Genomic DNA, 25,465 nt, shown 5'->3' with positions numbered 1-25,465 from the left:
ATATATATATATATAAAGGATATTTCTGTAATGGATATGATCTGTATTATTAGTAACACAACATATTCTTAGTTCTGTTAATACATTTAATACCTCAGTTCTCAAGGGGTAAATATTTATTAAACTGGGATGCAAAAAATCCCTGGGAATTTGTATTAGCAGAAAATCACTCCCTACATATTTATTTATTGAAAATCAGAAAGTATCCATTGTGATGATCTGCTCAGTGTACACAAATTAAATGAAAATTTAACATGAGATCAAAAGAACTGGGAAGAGTTAAGCTTTAAAGATACAAAAAAGAGTGACAGTGGAAAAGAACAAAATAGGAGAGTAATTGAACCGAGCAAACACTGAGCAATCCAAGACAAACTGACATACATAAGAAAACCTTCAACATGGCTTTGCATAAAGCTCAGCATATCACTGGTAAAACAGAGAATAAAAGACCTTCAATATGATTTAAAATAAATACTTTATTGCAGAAATATTCTCCATTCATTTTTACTCTCTGCACTGCATTATATATTTTGCTTCAGATGGTGTATCATACCTTAGAAATTATCCTGACAGGGAGCCTGAGGAATGTTTATAAGATTATCTGTTTGGTAGAGTATATTCTTGAAGTTCCCAAAGAACTGACCTGCTGTCATCAGAACCTCTATTCAGAAGTGGGTCTTCAGTCTCTGGTGCATTGACAAAATCTGGTGTATTGACAAAATCTGGTGTCTGTCTTATCTAGAAGACTATGTTCATGCCTTTAGGCAAGAAAGGTCAGCAAATCGTTTCTCATTGACAAAATGCTCTTTTTAAATACTCAGATTCAACAGAGAAAGGTTCAAGTTTCCAAAAGTTTGTCTGGGAAATGCATTTAAGTGTTGTATTCTCTGATTAGCTTTGCTAGATCCCTTTTGTCTTTCTGTTTGGCTTGGAATAGTGGGCTGAAGTTGTAGGAGCTATGTTTCATTCTGCTGCTTTTCCTGAATGGTCCTTTTTTATTTTTTTTTTTTTATTTGACTGTGGTTTTTTTTTTAACAGATAGGGGAAGACATACTATGATTGTAGGGGCCATATTATAGTAGGAAAAGCAGTGCTAAATATTGCAGCTATACAGGAAGCATTACCCAAACATGAGCATCATGATCAATGAACATCTAAAGGTGGTTCACATAGAGAACAGGCTTTTTGTTTTTTCTCTGCATAAGGATTGGATCATGCTTGGAGCTGTTGGAGCATATGACTGGAACGGCACAGTGCTCATGGTGAAGGACAGTGGTATTTCAATGCCAACTAATGACACTTTTCATGACAGGCTTTCAGAAAAAAATGAACCCCTTGCAGCCTATCTAGGTAAGAGAAATAGCCCATCTTATAACACATTTCAACAAATGCTACAAAACCTCTCTCTAATCTTATTCACAAAGATTCTCTTACAGAATATTATCTTATATTCTGGGAGCCTGGGAAAATTTATAATGTATGGACATGTCTACAATATGACTTTTTTTTTCTTTAAAAAAAAATCACTACTACTATCAAAAAACTAGTCCAAACACTTATAGCCCTAAGCATATCTAGACTTTCCCCAATAGAGATGTCTATTCTGTTCAGAGAAGATTTCACAGATTCCCCTAGTATTCTTAAGTTTTTCTCTGCCTTGCCAGTTAAAGTTTTATACAATATTCAGTCTAAATCTTTGCTTAAAATTAAGCCAATTTCTGTCACTCAGTGGTCAAGAACAACAGTTTACCTCTATTTTCTTTATAATAATGTTTTGCATATTGGCAGACTATTGTTTTCCTCTCAGCCTTTTCTACCAAAAAGCATGTCAGTGGCCTTGCTCTCTCCTCTGGGTCTTGCTTTCTGCACCTTGTGGTTCTGTTTGCTCTCTGTTATCTCATTTAAGCCACGTTTTCACTGATGAAGAGTCAGCACTAGAATAATTTCATTTTTTTTCCCCTAAGTACATTGTTTGTCATCTTTACAGAATTCCATTAGCTATTTTTTTTTATATCTCAGATTTGGTAAAGTCACTTTGAATTTAGATCCTATCCTCCAGAATACTTGCAACCCTGCCACAGTTTTGATTCATCTGCAAATTTTTTGTCTTCCTTCACTCAAGTTGGTAAATTGTTGTTAATATTAAACAGAGCTAGGTTCAAAATGCCCCCAGAATCACACTTGGAGTACTCTCTCAGTTTGACAGTGAGCCAGTGACAACTGTTCTTTGAAAGCAGATTTTCAACCAGCTATTTACCAGTTATTTCATCAGTACCATCATATTCTTACACTATGTAAGAATGGCAAAGTGAACATGACTCACCAGCCTGTGAACAGGTTTAATGACACAGTGGTGCTCGTGACTCTGAGACTGTAGGCAAATATACATCCAGTCCTTTTGTTGGACTCTGCTATTATTCTCTAGCATAAGTAGGGCTAAACATCTAGTTGTAGAATAAACCTTAAAAAGGCTCTGAATCACAGCAAGTATTTCTGGTGCATTCTGTGTGTACTGCATCTTGAATTCTTTTCTGCTTCCTAGGATATAGTGTGAATTCAGCATTGACACCTGGAGGCGTACTGTATATAGCAGGACAGCCATGATACAATCATACTGGCCAAGTTATCATTTATAAAATGGAAGGAAAAGAGGTACAAGTACTTCAGAGGTTAAATGGAGAACAAGTAAGTATGCATTCATGATTAACATATGATAGGAATATGGCATGAGACATAGAAATGATGATTTCAAATGAGAACTCTGTATCAGAAGAGCAAATGAAACAGTTTTAAACAAGATCAGAAAGAAAGGTTAGGTAGATGCTCTGGTCTAGAAAGTAATGGAAAGTGGACTTAGAGTAGTCAGAGACCCTTGGAAATTTTCTCTTTGTGGGCCAAACCTTTGCCAGTGTCAAAGTGGTTGTAGCCATCTCTGCACTTGAATTTTCTCTGTCCACTGAGTGGAAGGGGTATGTCACTGGAAGGAAATGGGTGTGACAAACAGGGTTCTGTGCAAGAGAGATCAGCTGGGATAGCATGAAATATTGAATAGCTGCTTGTTATGTTGAGTAGCAGCTCATTGAGAGCTGTTCCTGCAGGAAAAAACATGTAATCACATAATTAAAGATGGTAGTATAATATTATGCACATGAGGGTTGAAAGACCTGCCTACTCTGGTCTCCCCAGGCTGCAGTACAAGCTTCTTTCAGGAGAATTCAAGTTACCTAATTTTCATCTTTTACAACTGATATCTGCAGCTCAGATAATCAGTCAATCCTTTTAGAGTCAAAGAAGGGAAGTGGGCATTTTTAAAGTTTGAGGGATCTGGCCTATTTGAAGCATCTTCTAGTGCAGGATGCATCTCATCCCACAGAAGGGTCTGCTTCTCATGTTGAGTGTAAAGGAAATGCAGGGTGTCTAGCTTAGCTGTAAAGTGAATGTAATCAGATAAATCCAACACCTTGTACCCAGTCTATGAATGTATCTAGCTCTTTGTGTAGATCTTGTTCCTCTGCATTCAGTTGCAACTTGGGAATTTTGGAGACTGCCTGCACTGTGTTATCTCAGAGCTCTTATCCATCATCCTACCTTTTTTCCCTGGCAAGCCTAAGATCATTGATTTTGCTCCTTCTATGTATTATTGTTGGGACTGAAGAGAAAACTAGCTTCCCCAAGACATTTCTATTCAAATGCTGTCTTAAGAGGTCCTACTCCCCTAAGCAGGTAGGAGGCACCATTTGTACCTTTCAAACTCAGGAGAGTTGAAAGTTGAATGGACCATTCTTAAATAAAAAAATCTGACAACAAACCCTGAAACAGAAAAAGCAGCTTCAAAGGCAAACAGACCAAAAAGATCTAGGTAGCAAAGAAAATTTCTGCCTAATGGTTAAATTTTGGCATTGTTGTAAGCAACTGTAAAACAGATCTCTGAATAGGGAATGTTGCTGACTCCGTTTCTGATTTATACCTTATATTTTACTGCAGATTGGGTCATACTTTGGGGGTGTTATTACCACAGTCGGCATTGATAGGGACTCATTTACAGACCTTATTGTTGGAGCTCCTATGTATATGGGAACTGAAAAAGAGGAGCAAGGGAAAGTATATGTTCGTGGTCTGAATAAGGTAAGGATAATGTTTATTGACCAGGAACAGAACATGTTCCTTAATGTCCTCATATCCTTATTTTAAAGAAATATGATAATTCGAGCTGGGGAAGATGACCTGTTGAAAGCAGAGAAACATGATTTTGACAATTGAGAGTATAATATAGATTATTTTCTGAAAATTTTCTTCTCAAACTTTTTTCTCACTTTTTTTCTAATGGAGTATATTATATAGATAAGCACTATATCCTGTAAACTGCAATATGGCATAGATGCAAATTCATAGGGTTAATCTTCTATCACATTTTCTTCTTGCTTTCACTCATTAGGGAACAGTAGGGCTCATCCATCCTAAAAGTGTGCACTCCAATATTCTTGTGACTTGCTTACCAACCTAGAGTTAAACCCCGTACATCTAAACGCTTTTAAGCATGTCACGACTAGATTGGGGAATATACCAGATACACCTCAGTTTCTTAATTTGATAAGTCTCTCCTTCCATTGTCTATGCATACTTTTTCTTCTTTTTTTCTTCTTTTAGTCCAGTACTGTTGTGTATTGTTATAACGGATATCAAAGTAGGTCCTAGGAATGATGGCCTCCTAAAATACTACTGCAAGAAAAGGGCCTGAGGAGACTGGATCTACTTGAAAAGGAACTCTTCCAGTTTCTACATGCATGTTGCTAACAAAAAAATGCTGGTGAATAGAGTTGGCGAGAAAACAAAAATTCCATGTCCTCCAGTAATTCAAGGATTTGAAATTTGTTTTTCCTGTGCAATCCTTTTATCCATCTCCAAATAAAGGAGATGCAGCAACTGTTTGATGCTGCTAATCTCTAACATGGAACTCATGGGGCCAATCTCTTGGAAAGACTGGTTACGTACCATACTGTATGTGTGGTTTTGGTCTAGGATGCACACTGGACACTGTTGACCAGAAGAATTCATATGTAAGGCCATGGAGTATGTGTCTACTGAGGATAGAATTCAGTCTACGTAAGAGAACTGCTGTCTCTTGTTCTGGAATAACAGTATTGCCATCTGTGTTTCATCAGAAACTTGGCTTGCTTCTCAGGTTGAGAATGCCTTTGGAAGAAATCTTTACACTATCTATCTTAAGAATGAAGTGGTTTACTTATAACATTCAAATATTATTGTGATACTATGCTTTCCTGTGAACCTCTAACTTCAAGAAATATGCATAAGCATCTAGATGCAGAGAGAGAGGGAGCAAGAATGTTTTTTCCTACCCGCTGCTCAAAAAGAACACTTGAATTATAGTTACAGAATCACAGTTTCTACAGTGCACTCAATCATTATGAATAGGATGTAATTGTTTCATTTAATTCATCAGGTTTGTCTTCTGTACAGGAGCTCTTAAAAACCTGTATTGCTAAAATGTTGATGGAAATCCACAAACTCTAAATCTGTTCTTTCACAGACAAAGTTTGAATATCAGATGAGTCTTGAACCTATAAAGCAAACATGCTGTTTGATGTTAAAACATGACACCTGCAAAATTCTTAATGAGCCTTGTGGTGCACGCTTTGGGACTGCGATTGCTGCAGTGAAGGATCTCAATCTTGATGGATATCATGACATTGTAATAGGATCTCCCTTAGAGGATGATCATTGGGGAGCTGTTTACATTTATTATGGCCGTGGCAACACAATCAGTAAAAAATACATGCAGGTATGAAGTAAAACTTTACAGGTTGGCAGCTGCTGTAAGTGTACGTAGAACAAATCTCATATTCCCATCTCTTTCCAATGTAGAATCAAACTGTGACTTCACCAGTCATGACAGCTTCTTTTTTAAAATGCTCTGTACTTTTAAACTCAGTCTGATTTAACCAAATGTGACTCTAATATTATTAGAAAAGAAAGTTGCATGTTTTTATTAGAAACCTTCTGAAATGTTCTGTACAGCCAGAAAAGTAGATATTTTGTAATTCTGAAAATTTATAGTGTGTTCATCACCATGGTAACCCTTTTAGGACTATTGTAATGAAAATGTAATATATTTAAAGAGTTTAAAAGCCGTCTAACTGCCAACAAATGCATCTTGAATGTTCTTATAAAATCCTTCAATGTGCACTACATAAACCTCTTAATGCTTTCCACGGTGTATTGCATCAGGTGGAGATGGGGAAAAAGTGAAATTTTTTGTCCAGTCTGCGCATGGAGAAATGGATTTTAAACGATGATGGACTGATTGATGTTACCATTGGAGGCCTTGGTGGAGCTGACCTCTTCTGGTACGGATACTCACAGCAGCTGTTAGGCTAGAAAAGAACCATTTTTCTTGTGATACCTATGTAACTTGCATGCACTACAGTTTGGACTGTTGTGAGAATACTGGTTTTGTATTGGTTTTATCTCATACTTTGACACTGGCTGTGAATCTTCATACTATCATGTCTCTCTGGAGGAAGTAGTATAAAACTTAATGGATAATAGTAATAAGTATAGGAATGTTTTAGAAACCTTGTTAGCCTAGCATGAAGACCTTGTCCTCCTAGATCATGTTCAAAATAGAAACTGATTCCACTTGTGAAAATAGAAATTAAAATAGAAAAAAAAACCCCGAAGTGTTCTCTTTTCTACAATACATTGCATGTTATCTTATTAGCAATATCAAGGATGGGTTCAAAGGTAAAGAGGTTGCTAAGAAAACTCATTTGACTTCCTAATAAGAAAACTCTAGTTTGACTCCCTACAGAAAATTTTGGAAAAATTTAACTAAACTTTCTGGTGAACAGTGAATTCATTTTCTTTACAAAAGAGCATGATTCAGATGGAATAATGAGCAATATATTTTTTAAGGGAGAAGAGAAAAATACCAGTAAGAAATATACAAGGTAACATGTAATCCCTCATTTCTAAAGCACAACTAAAACTATTTGACAGTTCTCTCTCTGGTAAGGTAATTGCTAAGCCAGCTCCTTGCTTTCCCTGTCCTGCTGTTCCACCTAATTCACCATCAAGTTTGTCAGGTCTTGCTACCATCCTCAAGCTGCCAGCTTCTCTTCACCTTCATCTGGTAATTTGTCTTTCTAAAAGCTCCATGTGTGAATGCAATGAGGTGCCCCTTCACTGCATTGTTTAGATCACAAATCTGAAGAAAGCTATTTTGCCAGCTAAATTTTCTGCTGGTTTAGTACACTGGCATACTTCATCTTGAGGCCAAAAAGGAACTGAGCCAGAGCAAAGGGAGAGGCAGGGACAGGGGCAAAGGGGAGTTAAGTGAGGCAAATTGGTAGTAAATCTCAGCCTGTTTATCTACCCACAGCCTAAGAGATGACACACTACCCTCCAGCTCGTGTATAATAACATGTTCACCTGTGGATACCCTTGAGGATGGGTCTCGGTCTTCAGTCTCTCTTAAAATGGAACTGACTCTATATAATTGCTTAAATGCTTTTGAAAATGTTTCCTTTCATCTGGTATCTGTTCTGAAGCAAATACAGCGCTGTGGAGAAACCCTGTGACCATTTTCTCTTTAATTTGTTGTTTACTGGTACTATGTATAGGGTCTACAGTTAATTACTTGTCTAGACAATCATATATGTGTATTTTAATGTTCAATATGTTACACATTTTATAAGTAAGTTCATTCTTAAGAAGTTAAAAAAAAAAGTTGCTGCTATTATTTTCAAGGCACTTTCTCTCTTTGTGTGTTTTTGTTAAGGTCTCGTGATGTGGCTGAAGTAAACATTTCCATGCAATTTACACCCAAAAGCGTCAATATCTAATGACAAAATTGTCAGATAAAAAAAAGAAAAACAATATGCATAAATGCCACAATTTGTTTTGAGACCAGACTAAAATCGAAGGAAGGTATATTTGAATCCAGTAAGTAGATAAGCACTAAGGTATGGAATCTTTACAGTATAAAACTTCTATGCTCACATTCATTTATTTCTCCAAAAATGGAATGCAACGCTCTATTAAATTCACTATTCAAAGGGTATTTAAGATACTGGGAAAAATAAGAATGTGTAGAGGCAAATTGGTTCAAACTATTGATCTTGACTTCCCTTGCAGGTCTGCAGTATTAGATTACTCTTGACTCACAAAGACAAATATCTCGAAGCTTGTTCACAGAAAGCCATGAGAGGAAAATAAAAAAAAATATAACTGTCAAAGGGTCAGAATGTATTAAACATAACTTCTACATGTTGGCAAGTAAATCATTTAAAGTGTGTTTCTCATGTTGACATAATAATCCAAATGTATTCCATTAATTGTAAATTGGACAAAAAAAATCTGCATCCAGAATTAATCTTAAGAATTGTACATAAAATTTGTTTACTACTTAGGTTTTATATATTTGTATATGTATATAGATATAAGCTATTATATGTACAGTCTACTCTACCTTTGTCTCTTTCTGCCTGTCTTAAGAAAGAGCATAACACTTTTAGTGGAACTAAGCAGCTGTCATGATTAATAGTTTAGGTGCATTCAAAACTCAGCAGGAGAACGTGGGCTGGAAGTCTAGTTTGCATATTTGTGCAATTCCTTCTGCTAAAATATAGACAAAAACTTGCAAATTAGGTTTGGGATAGAGAATACTCATTCACCATGAAACAGAAATGTAATTAGCAACTGTGAGTATGAAATTGCCCAGATTGTAACTAATGTGCAGAGTGAGGTATATATTAGAAGCTACCCACATTTAAGACATTTAGCAATTTCACAGTTTTATCATAATACAAAACTAATGATAAATGATGCCTAGAATTTGCTTGAATATGCAGTACATCTCCTAACAGCAGGTCTCAGTTTGACTTCACACAAGGTGATAGCGCTGCTGTTCATCTTTCTTACTGATCCTTTAAGGACAACTAAAAGAGGAAAGGCTATGAGTTGACAGTTCTGAGACATTCTTAAATGAAACTGTGTTGGATAAGCTTAGGCTATGTGACATTTTTATGATGAGATGAGATGATACACAAAAACATTAGTAGGTATTTATAAGAGTTGGCTTGTGCATTAAATGCCTTATCAATTGCAAGCATTCAAATGCTTCTTTAAGCAAGGATGGCAACAGTGTGACTGAAAAATAACCTCAGCATTGTTTGGGGTTTTTTAACCTCTTTAGACATTAAAGTGAATGTCTATAACAGCAATTTTGTTTTCTTTATGTTCTAGGATAAGCCTGACTTTCAGGACTCTAAAGGTTTTGCTGGAGTTAAATTTTTCTGATCCAGAGAGTGGACCTGTTCTTGATAGCAACCTGCCAAATTCAATATCTGAATATGTAAGTCAGCAAGATTCTGCATTAATAACCAAAGTATTTAAGGTAAAATTCATAGCCCACACAAGAGCTGAAAGTATTGTCCACAAATTGGCTAAAGAGGGAGGGTCATTTAGCCCATCCAAAAGATGTTCCCTCTAAATGAGCCTTCAGGAGTGAAGAACTCGATTCAATGTGCTTGGGAACCAGCCTGGGGTTTCAAAGCTGTCCAGAGTTAACAGAACATAGAAGAGAGTACAAGCAATTTTATTGTCATTTTTTACATAGATAGAGCAGAGGAATGTTAGTCATATGCTTTGATGGTGCTTGGTATCATTCGTACTTTTACTATTGCCTCTTTTGTTAACCTAGATGAATCACTTATAAGGGAATGAGTAGGAAGGTTATGTTTCATCTGTGCATTTTACAGGATATTGGCATGTTTAACTGATTAATATTAGGGATGACTTCTTTGATTGTTAGACAGAAGACCTTATATAAAATTAGATAATGAATTAAAATGCAAGTATTTAATAATGTAATAAAATTGAGAATAAAAATATTATTGTTGCAGATTCCTTTCACAAAAGATTGTGGAGCCAAAAATAAATGTGTTTCAGATCTTGTTTTGAATGTAATAGCAAGCATAGCTGGAGACAGGTAACTACACTGGATTTATTGTATCACTTGATATCTGTACAAAACTTCTACGTAAATTATAAATTCTGTAGTCAAATAAGATAATGCTGTGGCATAATTTCCAAATCAGAAACAATATAGTCTGGACACTGAAAGAAGTTCCTCTTTATTTTAAAAACAGTTTCGAAGTTAAGATGTCCAACATTGTTTCTTTATTTTACAGTTCTTCTCCATTCATTGTAAAGTCACACAATAAGTTCACCATCCAGCTGTCAAGAACAAAAAAAGACAGTGCTTATAATACCAGAGTTTGGTTCAGTATTCTCCAAATATTATTTTTGCTGGCATTGAGGTAGGAATTTTTCACATTATCACATTTATCATAACGTATATTGCTGGGGAGATCTGAGGAAGCCTTTGTATTAAGCCTGAATTTCACTGCTCTGGCATCATCTCAGTTGATTGCAAGAGATTCCCTGGGAGTGCTGTCCTTGCTTATACCTCTAAAAGAGTGTATTTATTTTGACCTGAGTGGACTATGGCCTAGCCTCCATTAATGACAGATGCAAGTTTCACAATGACACTTAGACAGTAAGTGCCTGCATCTCAGATGAACGTCAGAATCATGAATCATCTGTACATCTGTAGATCCAGAAATGCCTCGTTATTCATCAGTACGGCTCCTGAGCCTCTAGAATTCTCCTTTTGCACATGTATAGAAAAAGCACTGTCATGGTAGGGCAGCATAGATCAGTGCCTGCCTCATCCCTACCTCAGACAGCATTTCCAAAATAGCTGTTCTTCTGCCTGCCTCAGTAGATATGCTATGAATTCACCTCAGTTCAGGTGGGAAACATTTGAGAAGTTTGTTTTCAATCAAAAGTCCTGATGTTGCACATTAAGAGAAGTCAAGGATCCATAGCACTGTTGCCGACCCTGTGGCCATAATGTATGGAGTTTGAATGTCACTTTTATTGCTAAGTTAGGAACACATTTACAAAATTGCATATAAAAACTGTGTACTTATACATATGTTGATCTGCTAGACCCCATGGCTAATTTGCATGATGTCCAGTTTGTATATAATTGCTAATGTTCCAAACACTTTCACTGGAAGGGATTAATGGCAACTAGTTGATGTAAATGTCGATAGGTGGAAATTGTTTTGCAGAAGTTGTGGCTTCCTATTTTTGTTCCAGTTAAATTAAGGCTTTGACTCTTGTGATGTTTTGATGATGAAAAGTGACAATGGTATATATGTTTTATAAGCCCTTGATGCTTAGTCAAAATTTAAAGAGTTTGCACGTGGTCATGATTTCACTTTCTTTTTCCTTTAAGATATAAAGATAGTTGTGAATCTAATCACAACATCACCTGTAAAGTGGGATATCCATTTCTAAAACCTGCAGAAGAGGTAAAAAGTTCCCCTGCATGCAAGTTGTTGCTCCATGTTGTTCTAAGGCCAGGGCAGTCCCTATAACCTCTGAATTTCTTTTGTCTTGTATTCACCCCAAAACCTGTCCATGCATGTTTCCCAAGCTATCCTTGATATGAACTGCACTGAGCCAGACAGGAAAACATCAGGTTTTCAGTACCTGGGCAGTCAGATGTGGTATGTGAGGAGGTGCGTATTGCCATCATTGACACTGACAGAAGGCAAGTGGCATGCCTGGCCAGAAGGGTCTGTCTTCAGAAGTATAGGATATTGGTTAGGATATACTGATAATACATTAGATACCATGGCTTTCCACAGGTTGGAGCCTACAACTTTATTTTGTATATAAAATTTAATCAGTTGAAAAAAGAATAGGCTGGTATCTGGAAATGCTAATCTGGATCTGCCAATGCCAGACATCAAGACTTCACCTCTGCTCAGTGGGGAGTGAGAGGCCTTTCCAGCAAGCAGTCCACTTAAAAATTGAGCTCCAGCTTGAATAGCTCTAGTGATAAGTCTGCATCTCCTGCTGGAATAGAGAGGGAGCTTTAGCTAAACTTAGCCTTAGAAAATATGCATCTAAGCCTCACTGAAATAGTTCTGATATTGAATTGGGAAATATCAAATTGTATGCAAATAAGACAAACTGCCTTTCCTGGCAGTTTCTTGTCTGTTCCCCTATCATATCAGGTCTGCGTTGCAGATGCATAACAGAGGGGGAGGATCAGGAGAGATGTCCTCTTATATTGCCTCCCATATACACATTCCAGCTTATGTCTTGGACTTGTAGGAAGTAAATCAGCTATTACTTTCTTGAAGCCAAATGAGCAGACTACCCAATGCCAGTGCCCACAAATGTTCCATTCCCAGCTTTACTGGAGTTCTCTCATTTTCTTTTCATGCTTTAATTGTCGGTTTGTCTGTAGCTATAGATCCCTAAATTTAGAAATTTCATACTCTCTTTTGCATTCAGAAATTAATTCATCTCTTAATCACTGATAAGCATCCCTAATACATTCCTTTTTAAAGCCTCTTCCTGGCTTTTCTTTTTTTTTTTAATATGAAGAAATATCTAAGACAATTTTCTCTGGGTCACTTTGTAATAAAGATTTGTACACATAAAGGAAAAAATAAAAGTCTTGGCTCAAAAATCCTGTACAGTAACAAATAGTAAAACTTTTGCTTCATATAAAATTACCCTTAAGTGTCAGGATATGAAGAGGGACATGTTTGGGACAGTGTTCCCAAATCTTGTGTAGTGCCAAATTGTGATAGATTTGTCCTAGCTCTAATGAGTACGGAATTTTTGTGAGACCTAGTAGTCATTTATTTACATTGTAAACATTTCTGTTTGGTATTTTAGGTGTTTTACTATATATTAAGTGAGATTCCAGCAGCCTTATCTAGGCAGCTCATCTTCACTGTAGTTGCCAGGCTTTGACAGTTCTCATTGGAGAAAAAAAATGGTTTTGATAAATTGCTTGCAAGACCAGTTGGTTTGTATTAAGAACTATTTAGCTATGTATTTCTAATATACTATATAATAAGTTTTACTGAGGCTTCTTAGTTCTGAAAATTGGAGGCTTCTGTTTAATAAGTGATAACTGTTAGATTTCCTTCTTGGTTGGGGCAAATTCAAAAAAGTGGATTCCTTCATAGAAAAGGGTTAAAATGTGAATAAGGATTCCATAGATAAAAGTAGCAAAATGTTACTAATTTTTCATTAGGTCAAGCCTTATTAGTGTGCTTTTATTTCCTTTTTGTTTTTTCTTTTAAAATGTGCAATGTATTTCTCCAAACATATTTCCTTCAAAATATCATTCCAATTCAATGCATCGTATCTCCTGGAAAATGCTACTATTCATGTATATGCAACAAGGTTAGTTGCAATCATTGCTTGTTTAGCTTGTGGTTTTTTTCTTAGAAAGCTCTCAGCTTTGTGTTTCGTAGTAAAACAAGGAAGACTTTTCTAAACTCGGAAGTGGTTAAACAATCTGTAGAGCTGGCAACTTTATGGATGTACTCAGTCCAGCAGTGGACTGAGTGGACTAAATAGCTGTTTATCTCTAGAGTCTGAGAATCATAAATGAGTCATAATTCCCAGCAGTTTTGCCTTCAGAAAAGGTTTATTCTCTTACAAAATTGCCTCATACTTTAGCATGAATCATAGTTTATGCTAAACAAAAAGGTCTGGCCCTCAAAGAGCAAGAGCACTGCAGAAGTTTTCTGTGATAGAGCTGGATGGGTAAAAGGAACACACTCAGTGTTCACTGTCCCTGCATAATACAGGGATGGTGTGAGAGTAGTGGCCCTTATTTGGTCCATTTTCATTCAGTCAACTGCAGTCTGTAATTTTAACAAAGATGCATCTCTGAGATGGGACTGGTGCAGGATTTACCTTTTTAGTTACTGGAAATAGTCTTTTGAATTTATTTTTAGGAGATAGTAATTAATTGGAAATGGGTAGTGTGTTTTCATACCCAGAGCTGTAGGCATTTCGCTTTCTTCAGGTCCTTTCCCACCTAGTAGTCCTGTTGCATGTGCGGATGAATATCACAGCCTGATCTGAGTGGCATATGTTGTTTTATTTTAGTGACAGTGAAGAACCACCTGAGACCTTGAGTGACAACAGAGGACACATTACAATTCCAGTAAAATATGAAGTAGGATTAATATTTGTAAGGTATTGATGCTTCTCTGTACTTCTTTTTGCTAGCATAGTAAACAGCAGGTGTTCAAAGAGAATATAGTATTGTTTTGCTGTTGAGCTGTGCTCAGTTAGTATCTACAAATGACAGCTTCTAGTCTCATGAATAGGAAGCACAGGCTGCATCGAAAAGAGCAGTTATATGAGATAATGGAGCAGTCACTGTCCCTGTCTTGCTGTAGCTCCTTTTTTATCTATTTATATTTGATCTGCAGTTTGCAAGTACAACAGCAGCTTTTGTTGATTCTTGTGTTTTGCTCTATTCATTCAAAGGCATTTCAAGTACATAAGAAAGTAAACACTTCCAGCTTCCTGATGGCCATGAGTTTGTATCACTATAATATTGCATGGTGTAGGGTTTGATTTCCAGCTTCAAAAATTAGCCTTAATTTTAGATTCTCAGGGGTTTGTTTTTATCAGTTCAGACAAACTTTAATGCAGGTCTTGTAGTATACTTTATTTTCAGAAATAGCTAGAATTCAGTTAAATTCCACCCCTGAAAACCATTATAAATATTATCAGTAAAGTACATTGCATGGTGTGCAGGTGTAAATAATTAAGTCAAATTCATTTTGGATTCATTTCATGGCTCAAATCCAGCCTTTGTCCCATAGGGAACAAGTTTGAATTTAGAACATGCTGGTTTTGTTCTCTTTTTACTTTATCTCTTTTATAGGACACTTCCTGTTTCACATGGTAATACTTAGGACAAGGAACTACACAGCTAGAATAAGAACAGCACAATCAGGCCCTGATGTATTATTTTTGGGAACAATATTTGCTCATTTTGTACTTTTATCTGAACAAAGCATTTGAAATGTACATAATAAAACGTGAGCACTACTCAGAAAATGGACGAGTTGTACTTTAGTGGAAGTAGCAGTACACATTGCAAGACTAGTCCTGGAGGATTAATGAAATAATGAAAAGACATATTATTAACTGCTAGAGCTTTTATGAAGTTTTTGTGCTTATTGTGTTTTGTTGTTTTTTTTTTAACCCGCAGTGTTCTCAAAAAGAGCACGATGTTATAATTGCAGCAAATGATACTGTCCCTATCACTATTAACACAACAGAGCAGATTGGGGATGAAGTTACTCTGCATTATAGGGTAAGAAACAATTAAAACTGCATGATATAGGTACTGGCTTCATCTCTTCTTTTTTTTTTATATACTTTTTTTTTATGTGGTTTTACTCACTTAATGTGATTGATAGCCTATTGTTTAAGTAGCAGCTATGCAATATGTTAAACCTTCTACATGAGAATTTTGTGTTTAACACTTTTTTTTTTTTTTTTTTTCCCTTGCTTGCTTTGGAATAAGGTGAGTCAGAGGTTCTCAGAGTGGTCCATCTCCTGCAGAGTAGTTCTGGTGGGTTTTAGAGCTGCCGCCCTCAGCACAGGAAAGAGAGTGTGCCCTGGTAAAGGAGAACTTGACCTATGTTCATTGCAGTTTAGAACAAATATTTCCAAAATCTGGTCAACTTCGAAAAAGGCAAATGCCATACTCTAAGAACGTTGTCTTCCTAATGGAATGAATACTGCAAACTAAAATTACTTGGAAAAGATATTTAATGGACTAGAAGCCCAGCCTCAAGTTGCAGTAGGACTGAATTTAGTTATCTATCTTGAGAACATCCTTGTTTCCCAGTGTCAAATCCAAAGCTGAACAAGGGTCCCACATACAAGGAAAAAAGTCTCTGAATCAACTTTCTGTCTATTAAAAATTGGCATGGGAAAAGTCTCACTCTCACTAAACAGCAATGGCAAAGGTTTTTTTTCTATTTGTTAGCCCACAGTGTTTTACTCAGCTACTTTTTTTTATTCTAAGAGTTAAAATGCAGTAATCCCGAGGCTTTTTGTGGATGTTTAAGACATTATTAATCTCATTTCAAAATCTTTGCTTTCTGAATATAAAAGCTGGTGGACTGCAGAGCATACCATTTATGATCTCGTGAGCGTAACTCATCTCTGCAAGCAGCTTATCACAAATGAGTAGTCAGAAGAAAAAAGTTAAACAGGATCTTGAGTACTTATTAAGCTTGTCCATTTCTGAGACAGGATCGCCAATTCCCCTGCCACCAATTCCACTGATGCGTTTTCTCTATCCTCGGCCACAGCAGGCCTGTTCAGAAGGAGCAGCAGCTTACGGATATGTCCTGTGATCTTCTCAGGGAAAAGAGGGGAGAGGAGCAGGTGAGCAGGAGGGCTGTTGCCTCAGCACACCTGAGGAGGAACCAGCAGGAGCCACTGTACTCGGCATTGGCTCCTCTCCCATGTTAAAGCATTTTGGGAGCTTTATTAAAAATTGCAATGAAATGACCTTAGATAGAAGTCCTGGATGGTAAGAGGATGCAGTAAACAAGATAACAAGAAGGAATTTATGTCAAAATGGCCCCTTTCATCCTGTTCATTTAATTTCCTTCAATAAAACATTCCATTACCAAAGACCACAGGAGAATGTGTCTGCTAATTCACAACAGGCTGTTCTCGGGGGGGAAACGTTCATCACATCACTTCTTGCGTAACTGACTGTGGAAACAAAAAAAACCAAAACACCACAAAAAAAAAGAAAAAACATAGAAAAGGGGAAAAAACCCACAATAAAATAAGGAAAGTACTAATCAAAACATTTTTTTTCTTACAGATTGAAAATGGTGAATACTTTCCAATGCCAAACCTCACACTGCAGATCTTATTTCCCAATGTAACAGCAGCCAAGAATACTCTTCTCTACCTTACTGCATTGTCACATTCCCAAGTAAGCTAGGAATTTGTATTTTTATTATTATTTTAAATTTGAAACTTTTTTTGGTGTAAGGAACTGCAAAGTGCAAACATTTGGGATTATGCCTTGCTTCAAGGTAGATCTTGCTTTTAGTCTAAAAGACAGGATGCTGGTGTTTTAAGAATATGTAAAGATGTGCATAAGAAGACCGAGATATAAATTTTCTTAAAAGGAAACAAGCAAATTTAACATGGTGTTGAACAATAATTGGACCATAACAAGGTTAATTTGATATATTGCCAAGTGATGAGGGGTCCAGACTGAGATATGAGGGACAGGAGTTCCTTTCTTAGTTTTGCAAATGCTCTAGTTCTGCTATGTAAATCTAGAGCTCAGTCTCCTGTTCAGTCCTCCTCTTTCTGTTACTGAAATTAGTCTTCCTGAATTCCTGCTCTCTGGCACTAACAATCCTCTGGCTTCTTGCTTGTCTGGGGCACTGAGACATCTTGAAGGGAGTGGTAGGTCATGTCTTTCAAATGCTCTTCACTGCAGCCTTCATTTGAGGACGCTTAGTTTTTCCATTTTACTCCTCCAGAGCAGCTGGAGGAGATCACAATTCCAGCAAGTCCCAGATTCCAGATCTGTAGATATTAAAACTAGAGCTATATCAATAACTGGATGGCTGAACAACCCAAATATCACTAAGTGGTGACCTGAATCTCCTTTTTTTTTTTTTTTTTTTTTAATCTTTCCCTCAGAGAGAGACACGTATGCGCACCTCTCCAAATATTTCACTTAGTTTTGAGGTGTTGCACCACTGAAAAACAAAAGAAACAGTCTAAATGAAAGTTCAAGGTTCACTTTAAAACAAAAAATTAAAAATAAAAAACATACAACAAAATATTTCATGTTTAGACTGCAAAGAAATTATGTCTGTTCTTAAATTCCTTCCCCCATTATTTTCGTTCCTAGGCAATCATCACATTTGACCCATGTTTGCACATAAGGTCACAAGACTGCATTTTTCTGTAGGTATAACTCATCTATCATTAGCTAAACAGTGATAGTAGCGTGCCAAAGTGCGCTGCAGGGGATTTGCAATCCTCTTCACACTAGTAATCTGAAAGTGAATGACCTAGACAAAAAAAAAAAATTCCCCCTGCACCGAAGACACCAAAGGATTTGCCAGCTGCCTTTGAAGGAGCCATGGAGGGCTACCAGTGCTCCAGCACCCCCTCCCCCTCCCCGGGCACTACAACAGAAGTTCCTGAATTAACAGGCACTTAACCTTCCTGTCTGCTTGCTGAGGCAGAAGCTCTGTGGATTCCCATGCAAAAGCTATTTAGCTCTCTTAATAGCCAACTCTTCCTGGTTCATGTAGTGGTCATCTTGCAGGAAGCTCTTGTTTGATTCTACAGATGTTTAAATAGCAGGATAGAGTTTAGGTTAAATTATCTATCTCATAAAAAGCTAATTTGTTGTTTGAATAATGATACTTCAATACCTACACCATCTGAATTTCTTCTTCTGCACTTTCCCAATATGCAGTTTTATTGCATTTAGTGGCTTAGTGCAGTTAGTAAATATTATTAATGTTGGCTTGTTTCCAGAGCTTTTCTTGGTAATAGGTTGGATATTCAGACAATAAGAATAATATTTGTATTTTGCTAACAGAATGCCGTCTGCCAAACTAATTACCCTGTAGATCCCTTAAAGATCAGCACTGGGAAACCATTTGTGTTGCCAAAAATAAAAGAACCTACAAAGGATACAATTATGGTAAGCCTACATATAGTATATTTATTCATCCCAGATCTTTGAGCTGAGTGTTTCTGCAATAAATATTTAAAAGCTTCTTTCAAACTGTATCCTATGGAAACTCACTTTGTCTTAATAGCCTGAAAAGGCATCTTTATGTAGACTAGCTATATTTTTAAATTTTTATTTGGCTACAAAACTGTATGTGGAACTGAATTTGTTGTTTTGGTTTTTTTAGTAAATGTATAAATAACAGTAGCACACAGCTGAGTAAATCTTCACCTTCTATATTCCCAGTGTAACTAATAAATAATATTTTTAAAGCTTCTCATGTCCCTTGCAACTTTTTTAGACATGCAGTTGAAAATACTTTCAAATGCTACCATTCTGATCTAGCAGATTTTCCATGCAGTTGGTAGAAATATAATTGATTACTCCATTTGGAAAGGATTAGCCTCTCGCATTTAGACAGAAGAGTTGCGAAGTATAATGTTGCTGACATAGTTATGTTGGCATGCCGGGGTAAACCATCATACTACCTCCTCAGCATAGAGGTACAAGTTGAGTTTCTGGTGTGAATGAAACAGAGCCATGAGAAGAGTATTTTGCTTATCATATGTCCTTCACAGAGGTGATAAAGGTCCAGGCTAAGCAAATGTTTCCAAAGTGTTGAACATACTTCTGCTGCCCTCCCAGCTAGCAAATGATACTGGGAAGTAGACACACATAAATTTTCACACACCCTGCCCCGCTTGAAAGATTCAGGTGTCCCACAATTTGAAAGGGTTAAGAAACACTGCAGAGAAGCCATAGCTGTGTTGGCAGAAAAACGCTTCTTGCTGTTACAGGCTGTGCCTCCTTTAGGAGCTCTGCTGATGCCTTTTGCTGTGTACCTACAGTAACTTAGCCTCAAGGCTAAGCAAGCCTGCAAAAACTGGGACTATTCTACCACAGCATGAATATCTCAACTCATTTTATATACTGCAGTGTAATTTTTATGTAAAAAGCCCCAGTAATTAATATCAATTTAGTGTTGATGTCACAGCAAATCTATGATATGGATACATACCAGTTTACATGTTTTTATTTTAATGTGAAAAATCTCTTACTATTAACTCATTCTGGTGACTTTTAAACAGGACTGTGATACATACAGCTGTGCATCTATTAATTGTGCCCTGGTCCCATCTGACATATCTCAAGTGAATGTTTCATTAAGAGTATGGAAACCTACCATCATAAAAGTAAGTAAATTCCATTTGCATTCGGAATACTCTTGGGTTTGAGAAACTTAAGCCACTGTTTGTAATGTCTGTTGAAATTATATCTTTAATTTTCTTAAGTTTCCATAGTCCTCTAGTATTTGAAACAATTTCTCTTGCTATTTTTAAATTTCCTCAAAACTAACTTACATGCATTTTATTATCCTTAAAGTAGGTACTTAGAACTTAGCAGTAATTTCAAAACACATTAAAAAAAAGCAACACCCCTTATTCTCTATTGATGATCCTTTTTTTAATAGTCACTTATGCATCCACAAATTCTAATTCAGCAGATGTAAGGAGGGGATACATAGAAGTATATAATTTTAAAATAAGCTTTAATCTTGAAAGATTTCTCAGGTCTAGAAAGGGTTTTTTGATCAAAAATAGCAAAGGAGAGAGGGTGCACCTCAGAGCACACCTCAGTATTGTCTGATGGTTACGACAAACACCAGGCTGTTGTCTATTTTCTTCAGTTGATGAATTTTTAATACTGAGTTCCTGTTTTGTGTCTTTGTTTGTCTCTGGAAAATAATGGGACAGGAGGGGGAGATACAGCAGAATTTTAGAAAGCCCGAATTTGTCCCTGTGGTCAAAGTAGTATTCCAGGATGGATTAGTATTTCTTTGAAATTTCTGCTTTCTACTCTTTCAAAGCTGTATTGCTGTCTTGCAAACAGTGATGTGTGTGCTGAAGGTGACGCACATGAGCAGCTTCACTGACTCACGTTTTTCAGCATCTCTCCCAAAACTTTGGCATTAAGTTTTGTTTTCACCCTTCTCGTTTCTACGAAGCTTTCTGCTTCAAAATACCTAATTATAAACCATAGGCATTTCTCTTTTCTTCCAGGCGAATATTCACAGCTTAACGCTTGTTGTGAAAGCATTACTTAGGAGTGAAAACTCATCATTGATTTTAAGAAATGACCATCAAAAACTGGAGGTAATAAGAACATGATAATTCATGGATTTACTCTTCATAGGATTTATTCTGCTACTGAATCATTCGTTATCATTCATTACTAGTGAACTGATTGTTAGCAGTTGTATTCAGAGTAGGATAAGTACATTACAAGTAAGTGATTTCATATTACAATAGAAAATGTCAGAATTAGCCAGCTGATGATACTGAAATCCTGTTACCCACCAATATACCTGGGTGAGAAGTACTATCTAAAGTATTTGTGCCTGTTGCAGTATAAATGCTTCCTGCATCTATTTAAATTAAAAGCATAATTAAAATTCTTCTTTTAATGAATCGATAGTATTTTAAAAAATGTCCTGAGTCATTTAGAAGTGATCCTACTTTGTACATTGTATTTTCTTTATTATTTCTTTATTTATTATTTCTTTCCACTTCATTAATTTCATATTTTTATATATAATAATATCATAGTATAATAGATTATTATAATTATAATATAATGATATGGTTATACAATTATATATAATTATAATACAATAATATAATTATACTATAATAATATATTATATTATAATAATTCATATTTGAAACAGGATCGTTTATTTTTCAGAAGTTCCCTGTCATTTTCTTACATGCTACATCTGAAACAACATTGTACTAATGAGCTCCTATTAAAAATCCAGAGTTGTTTATTCATAGGCTATTAATAAGAACTTGTATATAATGTTGTAGCAGTGGTATCAGATATAAAGAGAAATGTAGAAAGAAATTTTCTTAGATTTGTTATTTAGCCTTTCATACTTTTTATTCCAAGAGGTTTATGGTGGCTAATGCATTGTTTTTTTGTGATTACTTGTACATGCAGGGGCTTATTTACTACAATGTACATTTTTAAGCACAAGTCGTATTATGTGTTATTACTGTTAATACCCCAAAAATTTAGAGCAAATTAACATTCAGTGTGAATTAGATCTTGTCCAAAATACAAACATCACAGGTCAACTATTAGCTGTTACTGTATCCAGGCATTTCTTTTAAGTGATAGGTTGAAATTAAATCCAGGAGGGAAAACACAACTGAGAGGCTTGCAGTTAATGAGAGCTGCCTTTACAAACCAAAGAATTTCAGAATTAACTTTTTTAAAAGACATAATTTCAAGTTGAATGCTTAGTGTTCAGTGCTCTAATGGTTTTTTTGAACTATAAAGTTGTCTCTTTAATAAGTTAAAATAATTCAAACTCATATATGGTCACTTTCATTTAAATGTGAATATTTCTTAGTTTAGTTTAGTTTACACCAGATAAACCTGGTTTAAAATTAAATTAGCATCAACACAGCCTTTTAACAAGCTTCTAAATCAATTAAGTGTAATCACTGCCACCTTTCAGAGAGGCAGGCATTGAGTGATGAAGAATATACTAAAGAAACTCCCTAACATACACTTCAACTACTCATGGTTTTGGTACTGATTCCTTTAACAATGATTACTGACTCATAGCAGGGCCAATCCTCATGAAATGAATGCACGTACAAAGTGCAAAATATTATGTAAATACAAGGTTTCACATTAGAGATTTTCTCAGTTCTCTCCTGTACTTAGAATGAAGTGGTACCCTGGAAAATCAGTGCATACTGGTAAAAATTGTGCTACTCTGTTGATGTTTTAGAGGGACAAGTTATTTATTGCTTACATTCTGAACACTTTGCAGACCATGATTAAGATTTCCAAAGAACTCCCACCGGGTACAGTCCCCTTATGGGTTATCCTCCTGAGTATCTTCGCTGGACTCTTGATTCTTGCACTGCATATATTTGCCTTGTGGAAGGTAAGCTGCACATTCTTGTCTTCATGAAAATAAACAAATATGCTTAACTTCTCTGCCATGTCCTTCTCATAACTAGAACCTCACAGACACTAATAGTATCTAATAAGTAGAGTGAAATCTTGTAGAAATGACAAAATAACTAATAACACTACATTTTTCTCAAGTGTATCATGCAATGCTAACCAATTGAAACCTGTACTGTCAGTATGCTATGAAAAGAAAAATAAAAAGAGATTTTAGTACCGTTAAGGGTTTTTTTGTTTATTAGCTTTGGCTGTGGCCTTTGATAACCAGATTTTCTCAGTGCGAGATGCTAGGCCTGTGGTGTAAGTATTGCCACAAGTGGGCGCTCTTCTCCAAGCTAAATATTCAGCTTATACTTGTGTTAGAAGGTTACAGTTTATAATTTCAAAATTGAAAAATTTGACAAGTATAAAATAAAGTATTATTTATTCAACTGAGTACTAACTATTATTAAGTGTTTTAGCCTTTGACATTATGTGAGCATAACAATGATTCAGCAATCGCTCACTATATATTAACTGTACTCCTTTTGTCTGCTTTCATGACATGTCTCTTTAGTTTTTCCGTTCCAGGAAAAACAATGTTGTACTTCACTGATAAAATATTAAATGACTCTTTACTGTACTGAAAGCATTAAAATAGTAGTAAGAACCAGCATATGAATGCTACCAATATGGGTTGTATGCTTAGTCACTTTTTTTTCCTCTTCTGCAGGCTGGATTTTTCAAGAGACCACTAAAGAAGAAAATGGAGAAATGAAGAAAAAAGCCTACGCAGAAAATTTTGCTCAGGTCTGCCTCAAAAATGTTACTGTAAAATTATAAACTTAGATATACATGCAGTGGTCAGAATGTTTTCCAAACTCTGATGCATTAAAAAAGAAGCAGAACAACAAGAAGCAAGTCAAGCATGTAGGTGAATGATGCAAAGGAAGAATAAACAGCCTTATGGCATTTTGTGATATTCAAGGACATACTTCCAAGTGTTACTTGTTTTTGGAGAGTAACTGAGTTCAAAGATTCTAATGTTTTTTAATATGGAAAATGCATAATCATATTTTTATATACCTATGTATGTGGAATCATTTTTCATTTCAAATTATGCAACAAGTCAGCTTGTACGTAGCAATCCCAGTCTTTTTTATCACCTTACAATTTTCAAAAGGAAAAAGCATCATTTTCAAAATTTCCTCTTTATGTCACTTCTGTGAAAGCAGACTGTCAGTTCATGAAGTAGAACTTGCAGACTTTGAGAATGTATCGAATACCATAATGACAGTTCAGAATATAGAAACACCTGCAGAATTTTGGGTGAAAATTACTGAAATACCTTGGACTTATTTTTCTGCTCATTTTAGTGTGTCCAGCTGAACCCTTAATACTCCAAGAAAGGTTTTTATGGTCAAGAGGACCATAAAGGATTGATCCATTAAGTCATGTAACTGTTTGAACTTGAAACAGATTTTTGGCAGGCCTAAAAATGTATGCACAAAACATTCAAGCCCATCTGATTGCACACTGTACTCAAATAAGCAGGGGCACAATTGTATCTGCAAATTGAAATGTCCATATTTATGCAGAAAATGTTTAGAGGTACTCTGAAAGTTTGACTCTTGCTGTATATCTTGGAGTAGCCATGAGTGTGCTTCATAAACTGTCACTGTAAATTTATTCTGTAGCTATTTAATCCAATGACTTTAAAGTGTACAAAATTATAATTAACAAAAGAGCACAGATAGGAAACTTAGCACTGGCAAGCTTCTTCTAGTATTATAAGCCATACCTCATCTTTGTTATTTATGAGTTTAAGAAGTGATGAAGAATTTGCACACTAAATAAGCACTTAAATTATGTTTGTTTTGTGTCAAAGATTAAAAGTTTATATGAGGATACACTGAAATGTAGATAGCAAAAGATTTCTTTAAACTTAGAATATTCATTTTGTTTCTTTCTTTCATGCACTTGTTTTCCTTCCACGCGGATCAATTCCCAGGGCTCTTGGGCTGTGCGTTGTCCTCAAGAGCTTCCTACGTTACTTGCAGCCACACAAAATTAACAGAAGAAAATGGAGGCCTGCAGGCAAAGTGCAATGTTGCCTCAGCATGAGACGACTCGGTATTGATTGCCAATAGATCAGAAAAGTGCTGAGGAGCAGTTCTATAAGATGTTGTCCTGGTTTCATCTGGGATAGAGTTAGTTTTCTTCTTAGTAGCTGGTAGAGCGCTGTGTTTTGGATTTAGGATGAGAATAATGTTGATAACGCACTGATGTTTTGGTTCTTGCTGAGCAGAGTTTACACTAGTCAAGGACTTTTCAGCTTCTTGTGCTCTGCCAGGTGCATAAGAAGCTGGGAGGGAGCATAGCTAGGACAGCTGACCCAGACTGGCCAAAGGGCTATTCCATACCATATGACATCATGCTCAGTATATAAGCTGGGGGAAGAAGGAGGAAGGGGGGGACATTGGGCGTGATGGCGTTTGTCTTCCCAAGTAACCGTTATGCGTGATGGAGCCCTGCTTTCCTGAGGATGGCTGAACACCTGCCTGCCCATGGGAAGTAGTGAATGAATTCCTTGCTTTGCTTTGCTTGCGTGCATGGTTTTTGCTTTACCTATTAAACTGTTTTTATCTCAACCCCTGAGTTTTCTCACTTTTACTCTTCCGATTCTCTCCCCCATCCCACCGGGGGGGAGTGAGCGAGCGGCTGTGTGGTGCTTAGTTGCTGGCTGGCGTTAAACCACGACAGATGTACTCATTTGCGGAAATGCCTTTGCCTTGACAAGGAAGCCAGGATAATTTGTTCCTCTTCTTGGTA

General features: G+C 36.2%; 1 pseudogene; it reads left to right on the top strand.

Moving 5' to 3' along the window:
- Window positions 1-24,709, top strand: part of LOC104022056 (integrin alpha-1-like) — a 59,548-nt pseudogene extending 34,839 nt beyond the window's left edge.
- Window positions 24,710-25,465: the final 756 nt, after the last annotated feature.

This window comes from Nipponia nippon, unplaced genomic scaffold (assembly GCF_047370975.1).
Source record: "Nipponia nippon isolate SJK-2023a ecotype South Korea unplaced genomic scaffold, ASM4737097v1 scaffold_22, whole genome shotgun sequence".
NCBI lineage: Eukaryota > Metazoa > Chordata > Aves > Pelecaniformes > Threskiornithidae > Nipponia > Nipponia nippon.
Note: the sequence above shows the minus strand (reverse complement) of the source record. Positions and strands in the feature narration are given on the sequence as shown.